The sequence below is a fragment of the Lipotes vexillifer genome, unplaced genomic scaffold (assembly GCF_000442215.2).
Source record: "Lipotes vexillifer unplaced genomic scaffold, Lipotes_vexillifer_v1.1 scaffold84, whole genome shotgun sequence".
NCBI lineage: Eukaryota > Metazoa > Chordata > Mammalia > Artiodactyla > Lipotidae > Lipotes > Lipotes vexillifer.
This window is the reverse complement of record NW_006783414.1, coordinates 2167565-2181402: the sequence shown is the minus strand read 5'-3', so window position 1 is coordinate 2181402 and position 13838 is coordinate 2167565.

Below are 13838 nucleotides of genomic sequence, written 5' to 3'. Positions count from 1 at the left end.
CTATCATCATATTTGTCAAGACAAAAGGGCAAACATCAAACCCAGATACTTAGATGGTATCTTGTCACTCAGAATCCCACGTGGCATCATTCTGAAAAAACTTAACTTGCTTTCCTTTCTCTCAAAGATGCAGGTAGCACAATTCCTTGTAGTGATCTAAAGAAGGTCTCATCCATCTTCTTATTTATTCACTGAATAACTATTTTCAAAATGTCCATTATGGGCAAGGCCCTATGCTAGGTGCTCCAAGGAGCTCACAAGGCAACAGGAATAACAGACATTCTATAAGTGATGATAAGTGTGGCCAAGAGAGGGGAGATGCTATTGATAAGTGGAACTGACTGGAACCTCTTCTGCCATGGAGGAGGACAGTCCAGGAAGCAGAGGTACACAAAGTGGGGGAAAGATGTTTAAAATTTTTCAATGGCTATTTTTTTTTCTCCCAACCCTCTCCTATTACTGGGCCAGAAGATGGATAAAGTGTTCTCCTAACATCTTTATTGACTCTTCCAAGTCTATTCTTTCTTCTTACTCCCAAACCTACGCCCCACCACACACCCAGCTCTAAATGTTTCCCGGCTCTATCTCACTCCAAAACGTGCTAGCTAATAACCAACGTGAATAAGCATTCTTTGCCCCCATAAATTAAAACATGTTAATGACTTACTGGGTCTATTTTTACTGGACTACGATGGGGCACAGGACTTCCAGAATTCAGATGCCACAGATATTTCTCAACACATACTCGGTGGAAGGCATTGGCCAGACTAGTCACTTTCACATACTGTGGCACTTAATCCTCACCATAATCCTACAAGGTTGATAAACACACAGAGGCTCAGAGGAGTGAAATCTAGAGAAGAAATGGCCCCAGAGGGAACGAATAGCAGAGGGAGGCTTTTGACCTGTCTCCAGATAACTAGTCCTGTGTATTCAGTAAGCACGTATTGAAGACCCGTCCATGAGTATTGTAGTATTGTACAGGATAAAAAGCAGCTGCAGTACCTCCCTTTGACTTTACAGCATTGATGCTGGGAAATTCTTCCAGGTGTCAACTCTAAATTCCTTCTGCAACTCAGTCCCGTTCCCTACCTCGCCCCCATCCTCAGAAAAGTACAAAACAAACAGTTGCTGATGAGATCGCCGCCAAGCTCCTCCTCTTCTTGTGGCTTCTGTCTTCAGCTGCCACACAGGCTTGAGATAAGCCTCATGGAACAGGCTTCGTATCTCCCTAGGCATTGCTTCCACCCTGCCAGTCACTCCTCAGCCCCTGTTCAGAGTCGGGGAAGACCAAGTACTTTAGGAGAGTCTTCTCTGTGGGAGGGGAGGAAAGAGAAAGCTGAAAGCTGGCAGCTTCTCTCAGTCCATCACTTCTTATGTGACGCTTTGTGTGAAAGCTTTGTCACCTTTCCAGAGAGGCTCCCCAGATTAGGAACTGTACTGGATGGGCTGTAGTACGTGCCCTTGACCTCCACAGCTCCTGGAGGCTCCCACTAGATACACACCACAGAGGACTCTTTTTCACTGGCTTATCAAAGAAGACCGGGACAGCAACAGCCTCCCTGTGGAACTCAGAGATGACAGGGTCCCAGAACACAGAACAGACTTCATAGATGGTTTATGAGTAAATGGTTGAAAGAAATGAATGAATGTGAGAGTGAGTGAATGAGTAAATGAATTAGATATCATTAAATGGACCAACGAAGGGAGAAAGAAAATAGAGGAATGAATCAGGGTGAATTAAAGAATAAACTTCTAAGAGCTTGAAGGAATAAATGAGAGGAAAGAGTAACAAAGCAATTAAATGAGTATATGATTGAGCATGTGAAAAAATGAAGGCATAAATATGTGAGTCAATTGAATGACTATATGAAAGATGGACAGATAGATGGATGGATGGATGTGATGGATGGCTGAATGGACGGATGTATCAGTGAGTGAATGATGAGTAGATTCATAGCTTCTTAGAGGAAAACTAAGGAACTAAATTATGGCCTCTATGAGACCAATAACCAGGGCTGTTTTAGTGTCCTACACATCGTAAGAATTCTTATAAATGAAATGAATAAGCAGACGGATAATTAGATAGCCTCCTGCTTGCAATACATGGTACTAAAATCTGCCCTTGATGGCATCCTTCAAATATCAACGTTCTTCATGTGAAAAGAACTTTACTCTTGAGTTAGATGAGCCTGGTCTTAAGCCCAGCTCTGCCATTCCCTAAGCTGTGTGGTCCATCAAAAGGCATTTAAACTCTTGGAACTTTAGTTTCCTCTTCTATAATGTGGAGACAATCAGACCTACTTCGTGGTGCTCTAGTGGAGACTGAGGAAGAATATGTATAGAAGCATCCAGAAAGCAACCAGCACACAGAAGACACTTGGTAAATAAAAATTTCCTTCCTTTCTCTCCCAAGAGCATCTTCTTCCCCCATCCATCCAAAGCCCACCAACTCCAGTGCCCTTTGAGGCCCTGCCCTCTGTAAGCCCGTAGTCTTTTAAGGGACAGGTACAAGTGGAAGGAACTCTGCTAGCAAGTGGAAGGGTGAAAGAGTTAGGCTAAACTATGTGAAATTGCAACAATTCAGCTGCTTATGACCTAAAAAGCCAGCAACTTCACATGTTTCAACCGCAGTAGCTGGAAATATAAGGGAACATGAAGGATTCGTCCCAGGGAAGGTCAAAGAAGCCTGGGAAAAACTGGTGGGATTGGGATGTGTGCTCTATGAGTTGAGGAACTTTGTGGGCCACCGTGTCCACCCAGAGTCCCTAAGAAGAGGGGAACGAAGCTGGGTTGAGGGTCTAACAGAACTACCTCTGATCCCCCTCTATACCCGGGTCAAATGACCCTGGACATGTTTCTTCAATAAACTCAATTTCCTTACCTACAAAAGTGGCATCAGGAATATGAGCCCTGCCTGGCTGATGTAAGAATCCTCATGGAATTCTCATGTGAAAGCACCTGGCATCTGGTCCACCTGCCCAGGAAAGTACCATTTCTCTTCCCTTCCCTGAGGGGTCACCCAACACTTCCCCACCTCCCGGCCAGCAGCGCTGCTCGTGCTGTGTTTGTTGACACCACATCCGGGCCTGGCTGATGTTGTCACTGTACATTACACCACCACACCTCACCAGTGACATAACCCCCCTCCATCTCCCTCCCCACCCACCCCAGACTGGCGTAACCCGGGCTCTGCTGACACATCCTCACTGAAATTCAAAACCAGATGCTGTGTGTGTGTTTGCTGGTTCGTTGGCGAGCAAAGCCAAGTCCAGCCCCTTTTTCGCTTGGCTATCTCTCCCCTGGCCTCTGAGACCTGAGAAGCTGGGAGGGGGCCCCCAATGCAGCAGAGCCAGGCCCAGCCCATCCAGCACCTCCCGTTGGTTCCTGAGGCTGGATGGCAAAAGCCACAGGTGCAGCAATGTGGTGACGTGAAGAAATGGGCCTGCCTGTTGAAACCCATTTCTCAGTGAGGAGAACCAAGGCGGGCTGGTCAAGGAGAGACAGAGAAACAGAGAGAGGAGCTAGGCTGAGTTCCCAGGAACATCTCCACTCCCTCACCCATTCAAAAATATTTTTTGAGCGCTGACTGTGTGCTAGGGTCACAGCTGGAGACACTGTCACGAGTCAGGCCGGATCAGAGTTTCCAGCCTCACAGAGCTGTACATTCAAGTGGACAGCACAGCTGATAGCTGAGTAAACTCACAACAAAACAAAGCAAGAGAGCTTCAGTTGTGAAAAATGCTTTGCGGGAAACAGATGGACCGGTGCCATAGTAGCTGAGGCAGGGGAGAGAGTACTGAGTTAGTGGGGAGATTAGGGAAGGCTTCTCTGAGGAGGTGACAATGAGCAGAGGCCCAGAAGATGAGAAGGAGCCAGCCATGTGAGGAACTGGGGTGGAATGTTCCAGAAGAGGGGGCTGGAAATGCAGAGGCTATAAAATGGGGGAAAGGCTGGCTTGCTCAAAGACAGGAACGGACAGTGTGTCTGGAGCACATAGCACGAGGAGGAGGGCAGTTCTGAGAAGCTTCCAGACTCCAGATCACGAAGGCAGGGCCTCCTAGGCCAGGGCAGGAGCTAGGACTGTATTCAAAGGGAGATTTTCAACAGCCTGTAGGACTCTTCCCTTTCTGGTCCCGAATGCCTGGAGGACAAGCGTGACCAACAGGACTCCCACTCATAGGCACTTGAACAGATCAATGCCCTCTGCTCTGTCGATGGGGGACAGCCCAGAGATGGGACGGCATGTGCCCAAGATCACACTGAGTGGCTATGGCAGAGCAGAAACTAGAACAGGGGACGCTGGAAATGAAAGTGGAGCTCACATGTTTAGCACTTACTGCGTGTGGTGTCCTCTTACTCTTCACATCAACTCCATTTTTTCACAGACAAGAAAGGAAACATGGTCTCCTAGGGTCCACCAGGCTCTAAACCCAGGTTCTCCTGATGCCAAAGCCCACACCCTTTCGACTGGGCTGTTGCTTCAGTGGAAATATTTCTGATTTACGTCGCCACGCTGGCAAATGCTTCAAATTTACGTCAATATTCCTAGACACCTAAGCTGCTCAGGACCCAGGTACTTCCTGAAAATTGCTGGAACTTTCTTTGGGAAACACCTCAGGGCCCAAGCAGGTGAGGCAACAAATGAATCAGTTGCCCTCATGGATCAGTCCATTGAGAAATATATGAATACATTTTAAAAAGTAGATCAAAGAAAACATTTATACATAGATATCACTCTATATCTACTTCCCATCATCAGATGTGCCTCTTGGAATGTCCTTTGAAACTGAACTAGGGCAGAAGGATTTTTCTTCATAAATGAACTGCTGGATCCTCCCCCTGTAGTACTGTGGAACTCGAACTTCCACTGCATCAAACTAACCGGGAGGGTTTATTAAAACACAGGCTGCTGGATCTTATACCCGGAATTTCTGAGTCAGCAGGTCTAGGGTAGGGCCAGAGATTTTGCATCTCTAACAAGTTCCCAGGTGATGGTGATGTGGCTGGTTTGGGGACCACACTTTGAGAACCACTGCTGTAGTGGACGCTATGGTCTCTGCCCAGACCACGCTTTAGGACTGAGGCCCTCACTCACCCAGGAATCATCCCTCCCCAGAAATTGTTCTTCATTGAAGGGTACTGCCTCACCCTGGAGTTATCACCCCATCCTGTGAGCAGCCCACTGCTGGTCAATGGAGAACCTCCGAGGCCTTAATTTGGGACAACTCTGCAGGGCCAGCTCAGCTTCAGAGTTCCCCATGGGACTGGCTGAGGCCACCCTGGCAACTGCACCAGAATTCAACATCTCCCTCTGCCAATCCTATATGCTTCATCCCTGCAGGTGCTGGTCCCCAAAGCACTCTGCATGAAACACCCTGAATTCAAATTTCTGTCCCAGAATCGATTTCCCAGAGTGTCTGACTTTAGAGAGTTGATACCAGAAGTGGGCGGTCTAAAGAAGCAGATTAAAATGGGACTTTGATTCGCCCATTCACCAGCTGGCTGACAATAAGTGCTCCGGCCCTGGGACAGGTTGGGAGTAAGTTGAGTAAGCACAGCCCTTGGGGTGATGTAACAGTGGAAACATGAAGCTTTTCACTGGTGGTAAACTGGGATGGGTTTACCTGCGGAAGGGAGTGAACTCGTAGGTGCAAAATCTCAGGCTTTGGAGAGGTTTAGATAAGGTACTAATTATAATGACAATAAAATTGGTTGGCTCTCCAAAATGTCAACGTCAGAGGGCCTCTTCAGCAACATCTAAAGAGCCTTCATCTCCTGCAGTCAGAAGATAGAAAAGGCTGAGACCCAGGCCCGGGTCTTCATTATAAGGGCAACAGAGCACCAGAAAAGTCTCAACCCTGGCAATGCTGTTATGCCAAGGTCAGAGCTTTCATTCGAAAGAAGTGGGGACCCTGAGACCTGGAATAGGAACATGAACGTGGATGCACTCAAGAACCTTGAGGCCCCCAGACTCTCCAGAACTCTCTAAGCCTGCAGAAGTGGTCCAGGACTCCTACTAAATACAAGCACTCCTGCTTGGCTTTAAAAGGTTGCAGAAAGTTATCTCCCCTTCTCTGTGCTACAAGAAAACATATGCCCCCATCTCCCACTCAGTTAGACGCCCACCTTACCTCCTGACTGCCAAACCCATATCTAAGGCCAAGTTATAACCTTATTCAGCCAGAAAACACTGGGTCTGCTAGGCTTCCCAGAAAGGAATGGGAATGATAGGATCCCGAAATAATAGATGCCAGATGGCACTTAGCCATCAGAAGGGAGATGAACACAAATATTGTAAAGGAGCGGCAAAAGTCACAGGAAGCTAGGGCCTGACCCACAGACAGCCATGGAAATGATTAATAGAACACGGCATCCCTAAAGACAAGTTAGATGAGCAATTGCTCAATCTATGCAACCAGAAAAAATCAAGAATCAGGATCTCTTGCCAATTTCCCAGACCTGAGCCCATTTTCAGATACGGAATCTATTGACCAAAGGAAAGAGCAGAGCCCCCCAGGAACAAGAACACTGCACCACCCTGTCAAAGTGACCTCCAGGGTTTCACTCCAGAAAGGAAAACATCCAGGAATTTTAAGGACTGTTGGATATAAGGTCTGAGTTAATACAAAATATTACCTTGGCCCCTGTTAGAATGAGAAGATCCAAGGGGTCAGGTAAGAAATGGAGTCCAGACTCAGACCTATCACCCAGTGGTCATTTCATCAGTCCCTAAATATACAACCAGGATGGACATACTTGACAGTTGGCAGAACTTCCGTATAGTTTCCTTGGCCTGTGAGTCAGAACAGTCATAGTAGGGGAAGGGCAGGTAGAAACTTCTGGAACTGCCTCCACCCCCCCCACACACACACACACTCTACCCCCACCAGCTAAGAGAGTAAATCAAAATCAGTATTGCATCAGGGAAAGATTAATGCCACCCTTACAGATCTAAAGGATATAGAGATGGTAGTTCCCACCATAGCTCCATTTAATTTGTTAGTCAGGCCACTAAAAATACCCTAGAAGGATTCAGAGGCTGTCACAACCAAGTAGTAGCTCTGATTGCAATTGTTGTGCTGTATGCAGGATCTCTACTGAGCAGGGTTGCAGCCTGGGCTGGAGTGTGGCCACTGAGCTGAGCTGATGAAGGTATTCCTTCAAATGTATCTCAGGAAGGTAGACCAGGAGCAGCTCACACTTGTGTAGAATGGACAACCCTCTACATGGACAGTCTTCCCCTAGGGCTACATTGACTCTTCTATGCTCTGTCGTAGCAGTTCGGACCATCTGGACGTTCCACAGAACGGCACATTGGTCAACCACATTAATGACTTCCTGTTAATCAGTAGGTGATGAGTAAGAAGTGGCAAGTACCTTGGAGGTCTCTATAAGACACAAGCACTCCAGAGGATGGGCAATAAAATCCACGAAGATGCAGGGTCCTGCCACATCAGTTTTAATGGGTTCTGGAAAAGGCCAGGGCATCCCCTCCAAAGTGAAGGGTAAATTATTGTACTTGGCACCTCACACCACTAAGACAAAAGCACAACACCTGGAAAGCCTCTTCAGGTTCTGGAGTGAGCAAATTCAGCTAATCATTCATTAGGATTTAGCATTTCCTAGTGAATGCTTTTTTTATTTTGTAAACCACTGGGTAAATGAGTTTTATTTTTCAGAAATGTTTCTTGACAAATGGTGAAACATGCACTAAATATATTTTCTTCTCTATTGCTAGAGAGAGAACGCTTCAGTGACTTCATTACTTTTTCCTGACTCTGACGAACACCAGAATGAGAGAGAGGTGGCAGAAACCATATGTTCATATTCACGTCTGGCCACAAAACGAAAAGTATTGTACAGTCTGTAAACAGATCTGGTGTGATGTGACATTTTGTAGGAGAATACCATCACTTTAAAATGTAAAATTCAAAAGTGTGTTCTGCTTTATAAACTCCTTTTATTCTTAACATGTTCAGAAAAATGGATATGGTATTGGTGCGATTCTGTGACTGCTTTTTGTGTCAGATTTTACATCTTGATGAAAAAACAATGACATACTCTTTTCCCTATCTCAAAGAAAAGTATTTTCCTTTAAGGTGTTTTTCCTTTGGAAAAGTTTTCAATTGTACATTTTATTTCCCTAAGAGTTGTATTTTTCACAAGGAAAATGTTGTGGCTATAATTATGTTTGCTGTATCTGCACTACATATTTCATTATTTGCAGTAGATCTTATTTAGTTATATATTTTTTAAGAGAATAATGCTCCAAACCAATTTCTAAGTGACACAGAAGACTGCCAACTTTGAATGGAGCCTGCAGCCAAGAAGTGCTATGCAGCAGATTCTGGTTACCGTACACACGGTTACAGTACTCGAGAGTTAAGCCCTGGCAGAGCCTATGGTATTAGGGCAAACCTAAGGGGAAGAAAATGCTGCGTGGAGTTTATGGCAAACCTTAGTAGGAGAATCACAATGCATATCCCTGCAGCAGATCTGCCCCAGTTGAAGGGGATGGGAATACCTAAGGTGCCGCGGAACCCACCCATTTTGGGAACCACTGAGTAAGATGTTCTCAAGGCTCCCTCCAGCTCAGATGTTCTATGGATCCTTCTTACTGTGGGTTTGCTCAAGCCCAGGCAACCTGGTCTTATTTATTTGGGGGCCAATTCTGCCTGCGACTTGCCCACATGCCTTGCCAACAGCAGCCCGGGAAAAAGCTCTCTATTACTCTCACCCTGAAGTTCTGGCTCCGAACGGGCTGAGAACGCCAGCCAGGGGCATTGCCAGTGTTTCTAGTCTGAGTAAGAACTGTGCATCTTTTCCGTGACTCTGCCCTCCGCTTTGGCTGGAGAAACCTAACTTGCATTGGTTTGGAAAGCCCAGTCTTGTTCCTTCTTGCATGAGGCTGTGGTGTGTGTGTGTGAGTCCCAGACGGCAGCATAGTTGCCTTGCCCTAAACCTTCCTTTCTCTGGGGGTGGAGGAAGACCTCGTGTGGGGCACCTTTACTGACCACAGTAGCCCGCGCCCCTTCACTTGCCAACCGAACCCAGCTGAAGGAGAGGGACCATCATGGCTTCCCTTCCCCTCTCTGGGCCTCAGTTTTCTCATCTATAAAATTAGGGGGCTGGATCAGGTAACATCTAAGGAGACTCTGCCTGCTTTGATGTTCTGTGACCCACAACTTGAAAAGGCAGAGAAAGAGCTGTCCTCTCCTCTCCCCTCTCATCTTCCGGCTCCTGTTACAACCACCTGCCCTGCATCCAATTTTGGAAACACGTCAATTCCCTTGCACTTCAAGAATGGAAATAAATGAATCAACACATCCTAAAATAATGAGAGGCCTGGCTGATGGAGCAACTTCCCAGCTGGGGCACGTGTGGGTATTAAAACAATACCACCTCCTGGATGTGAGGATTAAATGTATATAAACCCCAAAGCACCACACCAGGACACAGTGAGCATTCAGTAAATGACAGGTGCCATTACAATATCACATAAGGAACCAAGGCTCTCCACTAGAGGGATGAGGCTCCCCTGTCTAACCCTCTGATACCCTAGTCCACCCACACACACTCTGATAGTGACAGGGAACTCACTACCTTACAGAGCAGCCAGGGCAGCTGGGTCAGGTACTGAGCCACATGCTTTAGAAGAGACATCCACCAACCGGCACTAATCCTGCCCTGGAGGAGCTTCGATTCCAGAGATGAGTCACGAATCCAGTTATTACACAGAGGGGTGGTGTCCTACGCAGAGTGAAAACAACAGGCCTGGAGTTTCAGATGTGAGCTGTTTTTTCCAAGTGGGGAGGTCAGGGTGGCTCCTGAGGGCAGGGTCCATGTTTACCTTGCCCCACAAGCGAGCTCCAGACCCCAATACAGCTCTTGGCATATAAGAAGTGCCTTACGAATATTTATACGTTAAATCATTGAATGCATCAGAAAGAAGATGACCTGGGAGGATCCAGATATGCAGGGATGGACAGAGGGGGAACCTTCTAGGCAAAGGATTCCAAGAGGAGTCACTTCCAGGGAGGTCTAGGATAGTGTTTCATTTAGTGACATCCAAACTCGTTCCAGGGAAACCAGAACCAACCCGCCTCACCATCCATCCCCTTATCCCCAAAGCCCTGTACTGACCCACGAAATCTGAAAAAGGAAAGTAGGAGTCTGGATGTGGGAACTTGGTTTCCAGTCCTTAGATCTCTCACCTACGATCCTGGTGACCTGGGGCAAGTCACTTCCTGTCAGCCTCTCAAAGGAAAGGTGTCGGACAAGTTAATCTCTAAAATCATTTCCAAGTCTACTAGTTCTCTTTTCTATAAGTATAGTTACATATTAAAGTATAGTTGACGTATGGTTGATTTACAACGTTGTGTTAATTTCTGCTGTATGGCAGTGACTCAGTTATACATATATATACACATTCCTTTTTATATTCTTTTCCATTATGGCTTATCACAGGATATTGAATACAGTTCCCGTGCTATACAGTAGCACCTTGTTGTTTATACATTCTATATATAATAGTTTGCATCTGTCTATAAGCCCCTTTATATTCTTCCCTCTCCCCTCCAACTACCTGGGGCAACCTGTTGTGTGCTGCTATTGTCATTTTTCTGGATGTTTGGTCCATCACTGTGGGCCACAGAGAGCTGGCGAGGTACAAGGTGTTCTGGTTGCTATTGCTATGAAATAAATTACCCCAACGCTCAGTGGTATAAAAGAACCGCCATGTTATCTTGCTCATGATTTTGTGGGTTGAGAACCCAGCAATGGCTTGACTGGGCGGTTCTTGCTTCAGGTCCCTTATGAGAATGGAGTCAATGCCGGCTAGGGTTACAGTCATCTGAAGGCTTGGTGGGGTTGGACATCCCGGGTTGCTCAGTCACATCCAGACTCAGTCCAAAATGGCTGGTAGTCGAGGCTGGTTTGGGGCTAGGTGCTCAGATGTGCCTCTCCAGCGTGGCAGTCTCAGACTTTTTACATACCAGCTGGCTTCCTCCAGAGCAAGTGACCCAAGAGAACCAGGCAGAAGCTCCATGGGCTTTTATGATCTAGCCTTGGAAATCATGTGGCAAAACCTCTACCGCATTCTACTGCTTACAAGTGAGTCACTAAGGCTAGCTCAGATTTAAGATATGGGGCAGGGAGGGCTTCCCCGGTGGCGCAGTGGTTGAGAGTCTGCCTGCCGATGCAGGGGACACGGGCTCGTGCCCCGGTCCGGGAAGATCCCACATGCCGCAGAGTGGCTGGGCCCGTGGCCCATGGCCACTGAGCCTGTGCGCCCGGAGCCTGTGCTCTGCAACGGGAGAGGCCACAACAGGGAGAGGCCCACGTACCGCAAAAAAAAAAAAAAAAAGATATGGGGCAGGGAGAAACATAAACCTCGCCCCTCAATGGGATGTACATCAATGAGTTTGCAGACTTGTCTTAAAATTGCCACACAAGGTATCAGCCTGGCCCTCGGTAGAACACTGATGTACCATGCATGGCCTTGGCCTTCCCCGTTCACCCCATGTCCACAGCCTCAGGGCCCTCATACTATCCTGGGATATGTCCCCTACTTTACCAGGTCTTAGGTCTTTCTTCTCTCTAGTCAAATCTTGCCTTTTGTTATGCACTGAATGTTTATGTTTCCCCCAAAATTCCTATGTTGAGGTCCTAATCCCCAAAGTAATGGTATTTGGAGGTGAGACCTTGGGGAGGTGAGTAGGTTCACGTGAGGTCATGAGGCCTCCCCGATGAGATTAGCGGGCTCGTAAGAAGAGTTGAAGAGACCAAAGCTCTCTGTCTCTCTTCCTGCCGTGTGAGGACACGGTGAGAAGGCCACCATCGGCAAGCCAGGAGGAGAGCCCCCACCAGACCCCAAATCTGCCAGCACCTTGATCTTGGACTTCCAGCCTCCAGAACTGTGAGAAGTTAAGTGTCTATTGCTTAAGTCACCCAGTCTATGGTATTTTGTTATGGTCGCCTGAGCAGACTAACACACCTGCCCTGTGTCCCATTCCCTTAGGACCCCAGTCTATGCAAGATCCCAAGGGACTCTAATAGACTAACTGGACCCCTGAACCCCATTAAACCTGCTCATCTCTAGAAGGCCTCCCACTAAGTGACCCAAAGAAGGCAATTTCAGACACTGTGGCAGGTAAGAAAATGAGGCACGTATTTTGAATCCAAATGGGTTTATGATGTCTACTAAGGCCCTATATTTGGCGTACATCATGACACAAAAAGTTTGTGAGATCAGCAGGCTACACGTGGGGAAGTGTATCTGCGGCAACCAATTTCTAATTTCTTTCTAAACCTGAACCTGGTCGTCAGGCAGAACATCTGTCCAGACTTGAGCTGAGCCCCGCAGTGAGACAGCGCCATCTCCCCTGGCTGACCTCCAAATTAGCAATCATTGCATCTCTACCTGTTACCTGATATTAGACTAGTAACCCAGTTGGTTGAGCCAAGTCAAAAGAAACGAATTAGGACTGAAATAATAAACTAGGAGAGCATTCAAAGGATTGGAATAGGGTAGATAATAAATAAGAGAATGAAATGTAATGTGTGGAATAGAATGAACTGGAAGGGAATGTGTTCCCTTCTCAGGCCTTCATTTCTTTTCTTTTTCTAGAACTTTCTATAACCTTATGGCAGCTTTCTCATTTCATTCAGGTCTCTGCTCAGATGTCACCTTCTCTGACCACCCATCACTCTCACACCCTCTTCCCTAATTTTTTTTTAATCTCCATCTGTAAATATCCTCTATTTATTGGCTTATTTCCCTTTCTAATTCCATGAGAGCAGGAACCTTGTCCTTTCCTGCTTCCTGCTGTTGTCTGCCCTTCCTAGTCTAGTATCAGGTATACGGTAGGCCTCCCATAAATAATTTTTGTATGATTGAATCATTCAACCAATCAATCTCATTGGAATGTATTCAAGTAGAATGGATCACAATAAAATAAAGTGGAGTGGAGTGGAACATAAAAGGGAAAAAATGGAATGGAGTGAGATGGGGCAGGGTGGGGTGGGATGGGGCAGGTAGTTCAAGATGAAAGGAAGCAGGAAAAAAAATCAATTCAGAGCAGCAGATGGACTGGAACAGTGGCTTTTCAACCCTCAATGCACGTTGGAACCACCCGGGGAGCTTTTAAACCATACAATGCCTGAACCTACCCATGGCCATTCAGACTCAATTGGTCTGGCATGGGGCCCAAGCGCCATTATTTTTTAAAGCTTTTCATGTGATTCAAATTTGCATCGGGGGTGAGAACCATTCTATTAGGACATTCTAGTTACAGAAATTAGGTCAACCTCAAGCCCAGCTGTCAAGCTTATGCACACAAGAGTCACAAACCAGAACCTCAGATCCTACAAACAGCATGTCTGTAAGGGAAACATGTCCACCAGCAACAACCACAGAAGAAAACCTCTTGAATTTTCAGCTATTGCCCCATAAATATTGCGTGCTGTTCGGACAAACGTATGAGCGAAAACTCTCATCTGAACCTCAACGGTTGACTCTGCCGTGGGGCCGGGCGGACTGCTGAAGCATCTCCAGGCTCTCCAGGCTCTTCTCTACGCAGTATGGACTGGGCACTCTGCGAAGTTATTCCATCTTTGCAGAGAGATAACTGGGGTCACCCTGGAACTCCAGTCGTCTCTAAGGCAGACTCTCTCCCTTGTCTTTCTCCCACTATCCAGCTAATCGCAAAGTGCCCCTCTGCTTTGGACAAAACCAAGCAGAATTATAAAGGAACCCCAAAGTCTGACTCCCACAGTCTTCCTGACTTCAGATTTTTTTTTATTCAATGTATTTAAACTAAAAAAAAAAAAAAAAA